Source organism: Aethalodelphis obliquidens, unplaced genomic scaffold, assembly GCF_003676395.1.
Source record: "Aethalodelphis obliquidens isolate GAN/ISIS:26980383/991018 unplaced genomic scaffold, ASM367639v1 scaffold2, whole genome shotgun sequence".
Taxonomy (NCBI): domain Eukaryota; kingdom Metazoa; phylum Chordata; class Mammalia; order Artiodactyla; family Delphinidae; genus Aethalodelphis; species Aethalodelphis obliquidens.
In genome coordinates, this window is record NW_020837946.1 from 90,632,849 (window position 1) to 90,645,961 (window position 13,113).

Consider the following 13,113-nt stretch of genomic DNA (forward strand, 5'->3'; position numbering starts at 1 on the left):
TGTGCACCAGATTCTCCCACCCCAGGGGCTTTGAAAAGAAAATTCCATAAGACTGCTCCCTGCCCCCCGCCGCTACACTGTTTTCCCCCCATTACACTCCTCTGCTGAGGCTGTGAGCACAGAGACCAACATCTGCTTGAATAAAGAGAAAAGGAACAGGAAGAATATAGAACTACAAAGTTGTTTTTGAGAAGGGTTACTATTTACAAACACTACCTTACCGCACCTGGATAAAGGTGTGAACAATATTCCCCCGGAGCACAGAGGAGCCGAAGTGGTGAACACTCCATACACAGGCAGTTTAAGGACAGCCTCCCTGTTGTGACTTGAAGTTTTTAAGTGAACTTCTAGATTATGGGTTGTGGGTCCTGAATTCTGTGATGGCCTTGCACCAAAGAGGACGAAAGATCAATCAGTTATGATTCAATAATAAAATAATAAAGTGAAATATATCTATATGTATATAGACATGTTTCAATTATAAATATTCATATTTTTGAAGGTGTCTCCTTAAGCATATTTTACCTCTCCGGTTGTAAAATGAAGAGTTTGGAAATCACTGCAGTGAGGCAGTGTGTCAGTATGTGGCCTACAGACCACCTGGTGCCGAATGGAGGTCCTAGGGCATGCCGCAGCAGTGTGTGAAGGTGTGTCTTGGGAGTTTTTCTGTAACAAGCTGCCGAGTTCTTGTGCACACTAGTGTTGGAAAACCATTGTGCATAAGGGCTAAGGAAGACTGTCCTGCTGCACTGTGGAGAAAGGAAAAGAGGGTCAAGAAAGTGAAGTTAAGAACAGGTACTGTGGTTTTATTTTTAAAATTTTTTTTCACATTTTAAAAAAATTGAAGTATAGTTGATTATAAAGCTGTGTTTCAGGTGTACAGCAATGTGATTTAGTTATATATATATATATCTGTTCTTTTTCTGATTCTTTTCCCTTATAGGCTATTACCAGATATTGAATATAGTCGCTGTGCTATACATTAGGTCCTTGTTGGTTATCTATTTTATACATAGTAGTGTGTATATGTTAATCCCAGACTCCCAATTTACCCCTCTTCCTACTGCAGTTTATTAATTCAAAACTTAGATGGTGATGGGCTTCCCTGGTGGCGCAGTGGTTGAGAGTCCGCCTGCCGATGCAGGGGACACGGGTTCGTGCCCTGGTCCGGGAAGATCCCACATGCTGCGGAGCGGCTGGGCCCGTGAGCCATGGCCGCTGAGCCTGCGTGTCCGGAGCCTGTGCTCCGTAATGGGGGAGGCCAAAACAGTGAGAGGCCCGCAAAACTTAGATGGTGAAAGCCAGCTCTAAGGGGAGTGGCAGTGGGAACAGGGAAGAAAGTATGGACCCGAAGAACATCTTGAAGGTAAATTATATAAACTTTATTGTCTAGATATAGGGAGTTTAGGAAGAGAATAAATCTTAGATTTCACATTTTCTAAATTAATTAATTTTATTTTTGGCTGCGTTGCATCTTTGTTGCTGTGCATGGGTTTTCTCTAGTTGTGGCAAGCGGGGACTACTCTTTGTTGTGATGCCTGGGCTTCTCATTGCAGTGGCTTCTCTCGTTTTGGAGCACAGGCTCTAGGCACGCGGGCTTCAGTAGTTGTGGCACGCGGGCTCAGTAGTTGTGGCACACAGTCTTAATTGCTCCGCGGCATGTGGGATCTTCCCAGACCACGGCTCAAACCCCTGTCCCCTGCATTGGCAGGTGGATTCTTAACCACTGTGCCACCAGGGAAGCCCAGAGTTCACATTTTAAAGAATTATTTCTCCCAATAAACTATCTAGTTGCCCATTCCTCTCCCACCCTCCCACCTCCCAATTTGTAGGCCCGTTGAGAATAAGTGATTTGCCCAAGGTCACACATCTACATAGTGACAAACTTTGAATAGAGACCAAACCTTTAGGCACTAAGGCCAATAGTCTTGCCACCAAACCATGAGTCACACATGTTTCCAGGTATTGAGAAAATGGGTCTGCCATTCAGTATTTTGTTGAAGATCATCTACATGTTGAGCAATGGGCACTGTGCTAAGGGCTGGGATTAGAATGGTGAATAAATATGTTACCTGCTCCCCATTTAACTCACTGTCTGGTTGATAACACAGTGATACTTTTGCCAGAGAAGGTTCAGGATGGGAGGCTGATGCAGTGATGGGGATGTGATGAGTTATTTTAATGTACGTTAGTTTGGGGCATGCTGGATTTGATGTCTACATTTCATGTACATACAAATTGCCTTGTTCTCTCTGCAAAATACATGGACGTATTTATTTATGTATATGTGTAGGTTAAGTAAACCTTCCCTAGGTGTCTCTTGGGATAAGGGAGAGAAGTGTAAATAGTGAGGAGAAGGTTTATCACATCCGTTAAAAATACCCTTCCTGAGTTTGTAGCAATGCGACCTCTGGCTTGTGGAAAAGAATATGAGGTTGTTTTACCAGATAGAACAAAGTTGCAGGTTTTTGATGTGATTTTTTTTTATCATTACTGAGATATATCTTTCTTCTGTAAAGTGTGTCTTGCCTCCAGGGTGGGTTATTTTTTTAGATTCTTCTATCCTTTGGAAAGAGACAAAGCACAAAGGCAGTATTAGCTGTTTGCAGCCTATACTCTGTAAATTGGCTCTTAGCCAGGTTTCTTCACAGAGATGGGCAGCGTGCCTTTGCCCTACCTTGCGTTGGGAACAGGAAAATGAATTAACTTGGACATACTTTGGATGATTTGCAGCATGAAAACTGATATCCATAGGTTTAAAATGAATGTACTCTCTAAATACTTGGACTCAGAAAAGTTTAGATGAAAATACTCTGTGACGATTCAAAGACAGAACATTGAGAAATAATAAAATTATAATCACTTCAGAGAATTTAAAGAGACACATTGAACAAAGTACCTGTGGATGGAAGTGGACACAGCTCTGAATGTGACTGCTTGAATATACTTCTGAGAGATTTTTCTAGCTGTTAAAGAAAATTTTTATGTTGAGGAAGAGGTCTTGGGTTTTTTATATGCTCACGTGATACAATCTACTTCTTTTCTTCTTCCCTCAAGTAAGGAAGCATAAACATCAAGGAAAAATTTGAAAACTGTAATATTTAATAATTTACTAATAGCAAAATGTCTTCATACCTTATACCATTTTGAGTATTGAATAATAAAAAATAGAATAGAGCCACGAAATCAAGTTCTATATGATTACAGAGAAGTAGAAATATTTTTATTTCTTTTGGTTTATAACTTGAATTTAAAATGAAAAAAGAAGAAACAGAAGAGGAAGAGGAGAAAAGGGAAAGGGGAATATTTTGATAGATTTTAAAAATTCTTTTGAAGACTTTTTGTTTGTTTGTTTAGAGAAACAGGCACAATTTATCCTGATTTTGCGTACACCATATCAATTATTGTTAATATGATCTAGAAGGCTTTCTTTTCAATATTTAGACATTATGTTGGTATAGCTAATAATTACCATAAAAGAAAAAAGTACCCTCATATTAAATGGGGTGGAAGTAACTTAACGAACGCTTACACAGTCACAAGTGGAACAGTTTGAAAAACGCTGCTTATATTTCTTAATTATCGATATTTATTTATGAGCGTAATTCTCTGTTTACCAATCGTCATTAATCCTTACAGCTTTATGGTTTATGTGCTCCCTTAGGCATGAGGTAATGACTTTGGTTAACAAATTTTACTATTCTTACAGTTTTCTGGATTTACCTTAGCAACTTGGCATTCTACAAAGTCATGAACTGAAGGAAAGGATTTTCCTGAGAAGAGAACTTACAACAGCCTAACAGAAGCATGAGCACACGGTACGTGATCAAAGACCCCAAAGAGTTTCTGTCAATAACTAGGTAAATGGGAATCTCAGTGGTACAACTTAAGGGTAAGAAGTTCTGAGCAGACTCAGTGAGGGCTTTATTGTCTGAGAGTTTGCAGTTCCAAGGGGAAATGAATATATCTCTTCATTTCACTGTTCCCGGAGCCCTAATCACTGGTGAAAATAGTATATTCCATGAATTTATCAATATTTAACAATATTTCTCAAAGCAGTTCACGTGTTTAACAAGAAATACCCCTGAGTGCTGCTTAAACGTACTTATAGTTCTCTTATGAAGACAATTGGCAAAGACTTGTTATGCTCTGATTAGCTTATTAGTTCATTCTGGATCTGATAGAGAGTTTTGAGGCATTGTCTGTCAACTTGCAAGAAATTAGGACAGGAAATGCCTTTGAATTGTCTTTGTTCATTTAACCATGTCTCTGCAGATGTTCACTATTTTAATATGTCTTTTATTTGGAAAGTGCACTATTTGTGTAATCAATTAGAGATGTACAATTCTGAATAAATGGAGAAGTTTATAAGTAGATTAAAATGCTAAAGAGACATACTTCCCCTTCAAATGAGTGTCAACCTGCACATCAACATATGATTAATTCTGAGTGTCAAAAGATCATTTCAGGCTCCCTAGTTAGTTCATGCAGTGATAATAAAAAATTACACAGTATAATGTTTACAAAGGCAGCCCATAATGATAGTTTAGCTTGTACTTAGGTTATTTACAAATGATCATAAATTACTTTTTCTGTAAGAATGGAAATATGAAAGAGTTGTTGCTCTAAGGATCAAATTACTTAAAATAATTCTGTAGAAATATTAGTGGTGTTTTCAAGAAGTGCAGTGCAAAACTCAACTCTCACTGTCTTTTCTTTCCCCAACTCCTGTTTAATCTTGTTATTTTAATATGAATGAGTTAGTGAGATGGAAATACAGCGCAGTAAAGAGAGATTAGACTTTTGAGCTAGATACAGGGCTGTGGCACTGGATAGCTCCAAGGGGTACCATTCATATAATAGGCTCTGTGAATGGCATTCCTGGAGTTGTGCAGTATACACCATGGCTCACCATACACAGTGGCCTTGTGGTAGAATAATGTTGGAGACTTGATTAAATAGTGTTGGGCAAAATTCTTGACTCTCTTTGCACCTTCGTTTCCTTGTCTATAAACTGCAGATGATTTTACCTACCAGATGTGGTTCTTTTGTGAAGATGGGGTTTTACAAGGGTTTATTTCCATAACAGCACTTAACATAGTACCAAGCACATGGTAAGTGCTTAATAACTTAGCCCTGAAAGTAGGTAAATGAGATGAAATCTGACAAGTTGATTAAAAGAGGGGAAAAGATGATATTCACTTAGGGTCTACCACTTAAAAGAAAGGAAAAATGAAATCAGTCTGGAAAGGCGGCCTAAGCCTTTATGTGGCACCTGAGGTTTGCTCCTTGTACTGAATGCAGGCCTTAAGAGGGCAGGTGACACAGAATGGATATATGCATATTATCAGAAGTTTGAAACCTTCAAGTATTTAAAAGTAGCCCTGCTTATGTATCATGACAAACAGCAAAACTAAATCAGAGAGTTGGTGGTGCTTTCCATCTCAGTTTTAAAATTCTTTCAAAGTAATTCATTTTACTATTTCTGTTCCAACCCATTTTTTCTAAGTGCTTTAGCAAAGACTTTATTAGCAATGCTACACACATGTGTATGCATGCACACACACAAATAAATGCACACACACCCCCTATAGATTTTGGATACTGAATTTTAAAATGTTAATTTCTATCATATAAACTTTAGACTTTTACAACAAAATATAAAGCAGACATTGGAAATTGTATTTCAGAAAAAGACATTACAACAAAGAAAAAAGATAGAAGAGAGTTTGTATAATTCAATATAATAAAAATAAAAGTGTAATAACAATTACTATAGCTATCAATCTTCAATAATTTGTGAAAAATCTAGCCTCAAATGCAATGAAGCTTTATAAGATTTGTGATTACAGAGTGTAAAATGTAACAGATGCTACAATATTTAGATGCCTGCTGGCATTTACCTTTTTCTCTGCACAGTTCATTTCAACTATATGAAAATTTTATGTACTATATAAAAGTAGAGAAAAAGAAATTTATTTGTAAAATAACCACAGGAGAATTGATGGTGCTTCAGCGATGTGGTATTTGATTCTCTTTGACCAGATGAACTATGTGAGAAAGTGGAGAATTTGATGATACAGTATTACTTTCAGTTTTCATATGGTAGGAGATGCACAGGGCAAAAAATAACACTGGTGTTGAATTCAATTACTTTCTCTGTGGTGTTCAGAGCTGACTTTTTAAGATAGGAGCCCTATTGTCCACAGGAGAAATGGTTTTGCTTTGAGGATTGCAATGGAAATGTATTGGCTTTGGTGACTTTGGAGAAATGGCCAATGTTATATTTCAGAGGCAAGATACTGGGGGTGCAACATCTCATTTTTTAAAAACACATTTTACAGGTTATTAAATATTAGTCGTCTTCTTTTAAAAAAATCCTTTTGCTATCTTACCTATGTTCACATTGTAAACATGATTTTAAATTCCAGATCCCCTAAAAAAAACAAAACCCTAAACTGTCTACTTTTGAAGATTTATGTTCCCTCTTTTAAAAGGTTTATTTTAAAATTTCCCATTATATCATTTTTTTTTTCAGAAAAACCTTTTTATTGAGAAAATAATGAAAAAAAATTCTAGATCTGCAAACTAGAAACCTAGAAGTCATTCTTGGATACCTTTATCTCCATCTTCCCCCCATCCCCAAATCACTAACTTCTATCAACTTTTATCTTCTAGTATCCATTAAATCTGTCTGCTTTTCTCTGTTACCACTTGTACTACTCTGCCTGGAACGATGGAAACATATCTTATTCTCCCTGCATCTACATTTCTAAAGCAAATTCATTTTCCATAATGTTTCAAAATGTAAATCTGACCTTGTTCTACCTATATTTACTTCAAGGAATTCCCACTGATCTTAGAACGGAGACCAACATTCTCAGTAGGGCCCACAAGCATTGAGTTGGCTTTGAAACAGCCGACTCTCAGCTGCATCTCCCCTGGCTCTCTGCAGTCTCCAGTCCTCTTCTACATTTCTAGGATCTGAAAGCCTTTATTATTATTTTTCAAAATTAGGAACTTCCCCCCTGCCAGCAGTACTTCAGATTGAAATTCATGCAACCTTGGATGTGCATGAAGGTGTACCATGCACAATGGTAGTTTTATTTTTTATTTTTTAAATAAATGTATTTATTTTATTTATTTTTAATTTTGGCTGCATTGGGTCTTTGTTGCTGCACGTGGGCTTTCTCTAGTTGCGGCGAGCGGGGGCTACTCTTCGCTGTGGTGCGCGGGCTTCTCACCGCAGTGGCTTCTCTTGTTGCGGAGCACGGGCTATAGGCACGTGGGCTTCAGTAGTTGTGGCACGCAGGCTCAGTAGTTGTGGCTCGTGGGCTCTAGAGCGCAGGCTCAGTAGTTGTGGCACACGGGCTTAGTTACTCCATTGCATGTGGGATCTTCCCGGACCAGGGCTCGAACCCGTGTCCCCTGCACTGGCAGGCGGATTCTTAACCACTGCGCCCCCAGGGAAGACCCCACACTGGTAGTTTTAAAAGAGTCGGTTTCCAGGTCCACAACATCCACATGTATTTTTCTCCTGTGAACCATCTGCCTCAAGAACATCTGCAGGTGAGGCGTCCAGCTGCTTCTCCCCTCCATTCTCACTTTCACAGTCACTCTTTTGCTTTACAAACAAACAAAAGAAGGTGGACCTTTCATTCATTCTGATTCTTATTGTGGAACACTGCATCTCACTGTAGTTTTGATTTGCACTTCCCGTACGATTAGTGATTTTGAGCATCCTTTCAAATACGTATAGGCCACGTATTGGTTTGCCTTTTTTGGAGAAATGTCTATTCAGATCCTTTGCCCATTTTTTAAATGGGTTATTTGTTTTGTTTTGTTTTTTTACTATTGAGTTGTAGGAGTTCCTTATAAATAAGGATAACAACCCCTTATCAGATGTATGGTTTGCAAAATTTTTTCTCCCATTCCATAGGCTGTCTTTTCTCTCTGTTCGATTGTTGCCTTTGCCACACAGCAAAGTTTGATATAGCCCCACTTACATATTTTTGCGTTCCTTGCCTATGCTTTTGACGTTGTATCCATCTCTGAGAATATTGATAGTGGTATGTGTTTGTTTACATTTTCAGCTCTTTGCATGGTCTACTGCTTCCAACTTGTTTTTGTTCAGTTCTTTCATTTCAGTCTTTCTTTTTCCTCTCAAAGTCTTCCTCCACTGTTTTGTAACCCTTGATTGTCTGCTATATGTAAGACTAGGGGAAAGCTGTAGGAAGTTTTAAATGGGTGAGTGGGACTCGCTACAAGAAAATGTGGTTTGGCTGCTTTTTTTTTTTTTTTGGCCCTGCCGTCCGGCAGGCAGGATGTTAGTTTCCCGACCAGGGATCGAACCCATGCCCTCTGCAGTAGAAGTGCGAAGTCCTAACCACTGGACCGCCAGGGAATTCCCCATGGCTTGGCTACTGTATTGAGGAGCCCCTTATATTCATCTCTTTAGGACTTTTCTCTTGTGCTGGTCACATTCCCCAGGGAAGATCCATCCAGTCTCCTGCCTACAGGATAAAGTCATGGCTGCCAATGTTCCAGGAGCTGATGAAAAAAGAAGAGAGCTAAGGGGATGTCATCCTTCAGTAAAAATTCATCCCTTTAATATCCGTTTCCAGTACTCTGCCTTAGAATGCATGGTGACACAGAGACCCTCTGTTCAAGGCAAAAGCAAACTTCCAGCCCTCTGCCGGGGTGGGGATGAGGCCAAGTGGAAGAGGGGATCAGCTTCTGCTTCTTATGGAATTTTGGAACAGTTCTCCTTATTTTAGTTCCCACTCATTCACTTCCACAATTGGAAGTACCTGATGCCACTAATTCCTGAGACTTTGGAGGTCGTGTCATTTAAAACATTGCCTTAATTTTTAGCTTTCAAATTTAGCAACCAGTTTTTTGTTTTGGCATGTTTGTTTTCTGCTTCAGTTCTCACACTCATTCTTCTGATTTCTAGACTGAAGACGTGTATTGCCAGTTCCCCTTCTCTGTCACCCTCCTCATCCTTATGAAATTAAACATGTTAAAATATATCTTTATGGTACTCTGTTGAGGTTTCAGGAGATAGTGCATTTATATATGTATGTATTCAATCTCCTGACTATTTGGAACCTTGCTTGTTTTTAAAATCCTTGTTTTTGTTGTCTTTCAGGGAACAAAAGTGTGTGTGTGCATCTGAATCTGTCCATTTTTTTCAATACGTTTCTGAATTTTTTTTGAGAAGGGCTTCCTTATATCGAGGTTAAAACAACTCTTTTCTTAAGCTTTTACTCCTTCTGGAGCTTATTTTCGTCTATGAAATGAGGTAGAATCCAATTTTATTATTTTCAAAATGTCTCAATTCTGTTTTTCAAGCAGCTAATAATTTCCCAACTGATATATAATGACATCTTTACCTTTAGAAAATTTTTATACAGTTTACAGATCCAGTTTTTGCTTTTTTTCTTTCACTTTCTCTTCTTCTGCCCAAATTGGATTTTTTTTTTTTTTTTTTTTTTTTTTTTGGCCTCGCCACATCTTGCAGGATGTTTGTTCCCCAACTAGGGATCAAACCCGGGCTCTTGCAGTGTAAATGTGGAGTCCTAACCACTGGACCACCAGGGAATTGCCTGGAATATTTTAAATTATTATGGTCTTATGGTCTTATGGCATATTTTGACATCTGAAAGATTATTACCCACATTTTCCTTTTTCAAAAAATTTATTTGGTCTTGCTTATTTCCATTAGTTGTATAGTTATGTATTTCCATTATTTAAAAAGTCATGCTATACTGTCTTTGAAATCAAAGATTATTTGGTCAAACAAGGAAATTAATAATCCAGAAGTATTGTGAGTTTTCTCTATTTATTGTAATCTCCTTTCATGTCTTGTTTGGCTGTATAAGACCCTCTATTTCTGTTTCTTTATTTTATACTTTCATTGCTATTGTGAACATGCCAGAATGTGGCATAGAAGGAGACAGAACCTTGCTTTGACTTTTCTTCAAAGCCTGGGCTCTAACATACTTCCCAGCCTCGTCTATACTGGGGTTTCTCAAACTTGACTCTTCATAAAAATCATAAGGCATGCTTTTAAAATACCTTTATACCTAGTCCCACTCCCTTGAAGTTCTGATTTGATTAGCCTAGTCTGGGTCTGGAGTATTAGTATATTTTTAAAACTCCCTTGCAATGTCTAATGTTTGAACAAACTTGAGAATCACTCCTCTGTACCAGTAACTCTCAAACTTTGCATACATTAGAATCATCTGAAAAGCTTTTAAAAAAGCAACGAAACAACAACAGCAATAAAACAGATGCACACACTGCACACCACAAAAATTAGTTTAGAATTTTTGGGGTGGGTCCTAGGCAGCAGGATTTTTAAAAATCTCCAGTTGATCCCAATGGGCAGCCAGGTGTGAGAACCGCTGCCCACCTCTTGCAACTCAAATGGTGGTCCAAGGACCAGTAAAATCAGCATCACCTATGAGCCTGTTAGATGTATAACATCTGAGTCCCAACCCCAGACCTATGGAATCAAAATCTGATAGTGAATAAGATGCACCAGGTGATTTGTATGCACCTTCAAGTTTGAGGCACACTGCCACATACAATACTATCAATAAATGTGTTCCCAAACTTGCCTGAACATTCCACTCAATTCAGGAGTTTTTAAAAATGCTGTTGCAAGGCCTTAGACTAGATTAATTGGATCAGTACCTTCAGGAGATGGGCCGTAGGCATAAAAATTTTTTTATAAAATTCTTCAGGTGATTATGAGGTGAAGTCAAATTATACCCGTGGACCTATGTATTAAGGCTACCACGTTTGATGTCATTTATCATTTAATAAAAGTAACATGTATGTGACTCTTGTCTGCACAATCAGTCATTAAAAAAGGTGTTTCTGGAGACTGCAGCCAAGAGAGCTCACCTCCTCTCATGAGCACACCAAAAGCACAACTATCTGCAGAACAGCCATTGATGAAAAAGACTGGAACCTACCAGAAGAGATCTTCTACAGCTAAAGACATAAAGAAGGAACCAAAATGAGACAGGTAGGAGGGGTAGACTCGTGATATCCTCAAATCCCATACCCCTCCAGGTGGCTGACCCACAAATGGGAGAAAAATTCTATTGCAGAATTTCTCCCACAGGAGCGTGAGTTCCGAGCCCCACGTCAGGCTCTCCAGCCTGGGGGCACAGCACCAGGAAGAGGAGCCCCCAGAGCATGTGGTTTTGAAGGCCAGCAGGGCTTAACTGCAGGAGCCCCACAGGCCTGGGAAGAACAGAGACTTCACTCTTAAAGGGTGCACACAAAATCTCACGTGCACTGGGACCCAGGGCAAAAGGAGTAATTTGATGGGAGCCTGGGCTGGGCCTACCTGCTGGTCTTGGAGGATCTCCTGGGAAGGTGAGGGGGTGAGGGAGGCTGCAGCTCACTCTGGGGATGAAGACACTGGTGTTGGACATATGGGGGAGTATTCAGCCACGTGAACACTGCTGCTGACATCTTGGATCACTAGCTCCAACACCTGGCCCTACCCAACAGCCTGCAAATGATAGTGCTGGGACGCCTCTGGCCCAGCAACTACCTGGGCAGGGACACAGCCCCACCCATCAGCAGACAGGCTGCCTAAAGACTAAAGACCCCGTAACCACCTCTGGGCTCTACCCCAGACACAGCCCAGCCCACCAGAGGGCCAAGACCCAGCTCCACCCACCAGTAGACAGGCACCGGCCCCTCCCACCAGGAAGCCAGACTCTAGACCAGCCTCATCCACCAGGGCGCAGACACCAGAAGCAAGAAAACTACAATCCCACAATGCAGGCCAGACCCTAGCCTAGGACCAGTTGGGCCCTGGCCTGGCCCACTAACAGGCCAAGGCAGCCTGTGGGACACCCCAGACCCCAGACCAGCTGTATCAGGAACCAGCCCCTCCCCCCATCCCCCCTGCAACAAGCTGAAGTGAGCTCTGGATCCCTGGGCCCTGCAGCCAGACTCTAGGAACCAGCAGTCTGCACTAACCCCAGGATCTGGCTTCACCAGCTAGTGAGTGGGCGACAGCCCCAGACTCTTCGGGGCCCTGACTCTGCTCACCAGTGAGCCGGCACTGGCCCCTGGGCCCCCTAGGATTCTGCAACCAGCCACCTCGTGACCAGGCCCCACTAAACATCAGCCAGAAGCATCCGTACAAGTCAGGGCCTGGCAGCCAACCAGGCCAGCGGCTTACCAGCCTGACCAGTTAGCCCGCTACAACAGAAGGACCCACGTAGCTCTCTTAGGGGGAACCCCCAGAGCATGTAACTTGGGGAACGAAAGGGGAGTGCCCTGCTGGGATGCAGAGGATGCCTCCTCCAGAGGGCCACTCCTCCAAGGTGGAGAAACGCAACTAACCTACCACATACATAAAAATACAGATAGAAATCTAGACAAAATGAGGCCTCAGAGGAATATGTTTCAGCCAAAGGAACAAGATAAAACCTCAGAAGAACTCAGTGAAGTGGAGAGAAGCAGTCTACCAGAGAAAGAGTTCAGAGTGCTGGTCATAAAGATGATCAAGGAAAGTGGGAGGAGAATGGATACACAGAGCGAGAAGTTAGAAGTTTTGAATAAAGAGAAGATATAAAGAACAGCCTAACAGAAATGAAGAATACAATAACTGAAAACAAAAATACTCTGGAAGGAATAAATAGTAGACTAAATGATTCAGAAGAATGGATCAGTGAGCAGGAAGACAGAGTAGTGGAAATCACTGCTGCAGAACAGAAAAAAGAATGAAAAGAAATGAGGACAGCATGAGACCTCTGGGACGACATCAAGTGCACTAATACTTGCATTATAAGGGTCCCAGAAAAAGAGAGAGAAAGGGCCCGAGAAAAATATTTGAAGAGACAATAGCTGTAAACCTCCCTAACCTGAGAAAGGAAATAATCACCCAAGTCCGGGAAGCAGGGAGAGTCCCATACAGGATCAACCCAAAGAGGAACACACCAAGACACGTTGTAATCAAAATGACAAAAATTAAAGAGGGAATACTAAAAGCAGCAAGTGAAAACAACAAATAACGTACAAGGGAACTCCCATAAGACTATCAGTTGATTTCTCAGCAGAAACTCTGCAGGCCAGAAG

General features: G+C 40.6%; 1 long non-coding RNA gene across 1 annotated transcript in view; it reads left to right on the top strand.

The window, feature by feature from the left end:
- LOC113633653 (uncharacterized) overlaps positions 1-13,113 on the top strand; it is a 116,717-nt gene that overhangs the window by 91,482 nt on the left and 12,122 nt on the right. The window contains exon 2 of the long non-coding RNA XR_003438285.1: positions 3,710-3,818. This is a non-coding gene — a long non-coding RNA (uncharacterized LOC113633653). The remainder of the gene's footprint in view (positions 1-3,709; positions 3,819-13,113) is intronic.